Here is a 5,290-nt window from a genome sequence, read left to right on the forward strand (position 1 = left end):
ACTCCCCCTCAGTGGGAGATGAGTCATCAGCAGAGCTATCATCAGAACTGTCGAGATGCGATGACCGACCAGCGGCGGAAGAGGACGGTTTGAGAGGAGACGTCTGGTCGTGAGCTTGACTCCGCTTCAGAGTAATCCGATCCAATGGTTTCTGCGAAGTAAGAAAAGGTTCCGAAGCATCTACTCGCACCCCACTCTGAGTGCACAAAGTGGTAAGAAAAATGCCAAAAGGTAATCCCTCACGAGGTGCTTCTTTCTGTGCAGCTGAGAGAATGGAATCATAGATCACTGCAGCTAAGTCAATAGAGACTCCCGATAACATGATATGAAGAAGGAACGCACGATCCAAACTAATGCTGGAATGTCGAGTCTTAGGGGTGACATTGTACAGACAAAAGAGGTGAAGCATGCGAGCCACAGATGTCAGCCTTGCATGCGGCATCATGTTACCTTTCCAATGTTCCCCTTTGATCAGGATTGTACCGGCATAGTCATTTATATCAGGGAGAGGAGCAGACGTCGGATACTGAAACTCACCATCAGGCAAACTCAGTTCAGCACGAATAACATCGGAATCCAGGTATATAGATACACCACGAACAGTAGAACGTATACAGTGATCATAAATCGTGGCATTACTAAAGAATTCTCGAACAACTTCCACATAAGCAGTCCCGCTCATCCGACACACTGATAACCATCCACGTTCAGTAAAAATCTGTTCAATCCCCAACTCAGAAAAATCAGATATAACTACGGGTCTTTCACAGATAACAGGACGGGTGCCAAAATTATGCTTGTAACGACCCTCAGCCGTTGATGAAGAAAACTTGGGAGCCGAGGATGGCGAGGAAGGCAGCCTTGGTTTCTTGGTCACCGTCGTTTTCTTAGGCATTCTTGAAAAGAAAACACGTTTCAATATTCAATACATCTCCGAAAGCAACAAAAAAAAATAGCAAGAAATCCAAAGAAAAATGGGAAAAACCATGAAGCCCCAAAAGGAAAAACATCTTGCACTTGAAAAATGCTAAGATATCACGTTCAATCTCACAAGAATCATCAAGAGTTGAACATTAACGTGATCAAAAGTTGAGAACGCACAAATCACTCAAAATCAAACAAGTTTATTGAAAAAGAATAATGGATGATCATACCTTGCAAATGTGGGGAGAAACTCAAAATTTTGGTTGAAAGACACTAGATCCGGAGGAGATCGACCCCCAAAAAGGATTTGAAGTGAAAAATTCGATGAAAAACACCAAGATCTTGAAGATTTGAGAAGGGGAAAATGAAGGGTTTTTAGGGTTTGGAGAATGGAAGATGAAACCCTTGGGTTCGGACGCAATATTTAAAGAACCCACGCGTGCGTTCGAACGCACCAGTCCGCGCGTTCGAACGCGCCGCGTTCGAACTCAACAATCCTCGTTCGAACGCCCTTTTTTTTTTTTTAACTAAAAACAAGGTAAAAATATTTTTGGAGATGCACTTCTAGAATTCCAAAATATAATCAAGACATAGAATATGACAATCAAATGAAATAAATCATACAAGATCAATCAAATAATCAAAAGCATATTATAATCAATTCGAATGCATCACTCAAAATTACATTAATCTTGATTGATCATAACGATATACATATGCAAGATGAGCATAGATAACATGAACCAATCTTCTTAAACAAACTTTACTATATAAACAATGATGCAACACAGTAGTCAAACCGACTTAGTATAGAAAGTTTGCACTTTTCGACTTATTCTCCATAATACAGCAGGAATTTTTCCTGTAATTTTTTTTTATTGAACCATATATGTGCAATGATGGCTTTCACACATGAGTAGGTAGCCCTTTTCTTGTAGTACAAATCAAATGATGTGCAAGAAGAAATTCACATATATCATATTTTTTTTTGTTAAATTTGCAAATAATGTACTGAGTCAAACTGGACTCGAAACAAGATGGCTTTCACACTAACTCATTGTAGCCCTTTTCATTGATCTTTTATAAAAATATATTTGATAACTAAGCATGAGGTCAAACTGTGCAAATCAAAGTTAATAGAGAGCTATTTAAAAAAAATATTCATGATATCATGCTCACTCAAGAATACACATACGTTATGAGGCATTAAAAATTTATTATTATAGAAGTCGAGGGAGTGACAAATTCAAAATTGAAACAATATACTACAAGATGACAAAATTGACTATAATAACTCATAATCAAGAGAAAAATCATATTTTTATGTCAAGAGGATATTATTGAATCTAGGAGTGCATCAAAATTTTTTTTTTGTTTTTTATTTTTATTTTTATTATTTATAACAAAAACTCTCGATAAATCTGAAACTAAAACCAAAGAAAATTTCAGAGTAAATGAAAACCAAAAAAAAAAAAATGAAACAAAAGAAACTCGCAAACTAAAAAGAACACACATCCCAATAAAATCAGTCCAAAGCACAAATCTCTAAAAAAGTACGAAGATACTCAAATCTCTGTAAATCCAAAGGTTTTGTAAACAAGTCACCCAACTGTTTCTCCGTCTCAACATGTTCTAGTGCTATTGTTTTGTCTTCAACTAACTCGCGTATAAAATGATGTCGGATATCAATATGTTTTGTACGCGAGTGTTGAACAGGATTTTTTGATATATTAATAGCACTCATGTTGTTACAATAAAGCACCATAGTATCTTGTTCAATGCCATAATCCTTGACCATCTGTTTCATCCATAGTAACTGAGAACAACAACTTCCTGCTGCAATGTACTCGGCCTCTGCAGTAGATAAAGATATCGAGTTTTGTTTCTTACTGTGCCAAGCAACCAGATTGTTTCCAATATAAAAACATCCACCTGAAGTACTTTTTCTATCATCACATGAACCTGCCCAATCAGAATCCGTGTATGCCGATATGATAGCACCCAAGTCATAAGTAAACCAGATACCTAAATCAACTGTGCCACTGACATATTTTATGATACGTTTCACAGCAAACAAATGTGACTCCTTGGGTTCAGACTGAAACCTAGCACACACATCGATACTAAATGCAATGTCAGGTCTACTAGCCGTTAAGTAAAAAAGGCTACCGATCATGCTCCTATACACTGTTTGATCAACACTTTTTTCTGACATGTCCTTACCTAGTTTGGTAGTTGTACTCATAGGAGTTCTAGTATGTTTTGAATTTTCTAAACCAAATTTAGTCACAAGATCCTTAGCATACTTGGTTTGAGCGATAAAAATCCCTCTCTCCAATTGAGTAATTTGAAGCCCTAAAAAGAACTTCAACTCACCCATCATACTCATCTCAAAATGACTGTGCATGAGATCATCAAACTCCTTAGCTAATAATTGACTCGTCGCCCCGAAGACAATGTCATCTACATATATTTGTGCCACAACTAAACTCTTGTTTTCACGTCTGATGAATAATGTCTTGTCCACTCCCCCTCGAGTGAACCCCGCATCCACTAAAAATGTGGTCAACTTCTCATACCAAGCTCTTGGAGCTTGTTTTAGCCCGTAAAGAGCCTTTTTCAATTTAAAAACATGAGAAGGAAATTTTTGATCTTCGAAACCCTTAGGTTGTTCCACATAAACATCTTCATTCAGGATACCATTTAAGAAAGCACTTTTAATATCCATTTGAAACAATTTAAATTTTAAATGACAAGCAATGGCAAGCAGTATACGAATAGACTCTAATCTAGCAACAGGAGCAAATGTCTCATCAAAATCTATACCCTCAACCTGAGTGTATCCCTGTGCTACTAGTCTGGCTTTATTTCGAACTATATTGCCATGTTCATCACTTTTATTTTTGTAGATCCATTTTGTTCCAATAACGTTCACATTCTTAGGTCTAGGAACTAAATACCAAACATCATTCCTAGAAAATTGCTCTAATTCCTCATGCATAGTATTTACCCAAGAATCGTCTAACAATGCTTCCTTCACAATTTTAGGTTCAAAAGAAGATGTATAACAAGTAAATGATACCTCACTTTGGATTTGTCGTCTTGTCTTAATTGGTCCATTCAAGTCTCCGATCACTTGTGACAGTGGATGATTTGATTTCACTCTAGCAGATGGTTCCGGTAGGTTGCAGTCATTTTTGTTCATTTCAACTTTGTCCTCGTCCTGATTCTCCATTTCCAGATCAAGCTCCTTTCCTATTTCTTCGTAATATGTATCTGCAGAAACAAAAATAGAAGTAGCTTTAGTTAAGTCAGTCGAGGATTCATCTATCATAACATTAGCAGATTCCATAACAGTAGAAGTTTCAAGGTTAAATACTCTGTAGGCTCTACTATTATTCGAGTACCCCAAGAAGATGCCTTCGCTACTTCTAGTGTCAAATTTAGTCAAATATTCTCGATCACGCAAGATATAACATTTACTACCAAAAACTCGAAAATACTTAACACTAGGTTTCTTACCTTTCTAGATTTCATAAGCAATCATATTTGTATCTGGTCTTAGATAAACACGATTTATCACATGTACCGCTGTATTGACTGCCTCTGCCCAAAACCTTTGAGTAACCTTTTTAGCGTGAAGCATAACCCTAGCCATTTCCTGCACAACTCGATTTTTTCTTTCAACAATCCCGTTCTGTTGTGGAGTTATAGGAGCTGAAAACTCATGTTGAATACCAAGAGAATCACAAAATATAGAAAAATTTTCATTTTCAAATTCTCTACCATGATCAGAACGAATCCTAACTAGGGTTGTAGATTTTTCATTCTGCAATTTTAAGCATAGTGATTTAAAAACTTCAAAGGTTTCAGACTTCTCACGTAGAAAGGCAACCCAGGTATATCTGGAGTAATCATCGACCATTAAGAATATATAGCGTTTACCTCCAAGACTTTCAGTTTTTGTTGGTCCCATCAAGTCCATGTGAACTAATTGTAGCACACGGTCAGTGGTAGCTGTATTTACCTTCTTGTGTGAGATACGAATTTGTTTTCCAATTTGACATGAACCGCACACTCTTTTTGGCATTTCTTTTATCTTAGGTATTCCTCTTACCACTTCATGTTTGGACAGAGTAAATAATTCCTTGTGATTCACATGTCCAAGACGTTGATGCCAAAGATCTGCAATGTCGAAAGACGCACTGTTACATTTCAGTTTATGTGAAGTTCCAACGACATAGCAATTATCAGATGTTCTAGATCCATAGCATATAACATTACCATCATGATCTAGAACAGTACAATCATTTTTGGAGAATTTTACCTCATAATCTTCATCACAAAATTGACTGATGCTTAGTAG

This window comes from Typha angustifolia, chromosome 15 (assembly GCF_048772165.1).
Source record: "Typha angustifolia cultivar Huaian chromosome 15, ASM4877216v1, whole genome shotgun sequence".
Lineage (NCBI taxonomy): Eukaryota > Viridiplantae > Streptophyta > Magnoliopsida > Poales > Typhaceae > Typha > Typha angustifolia.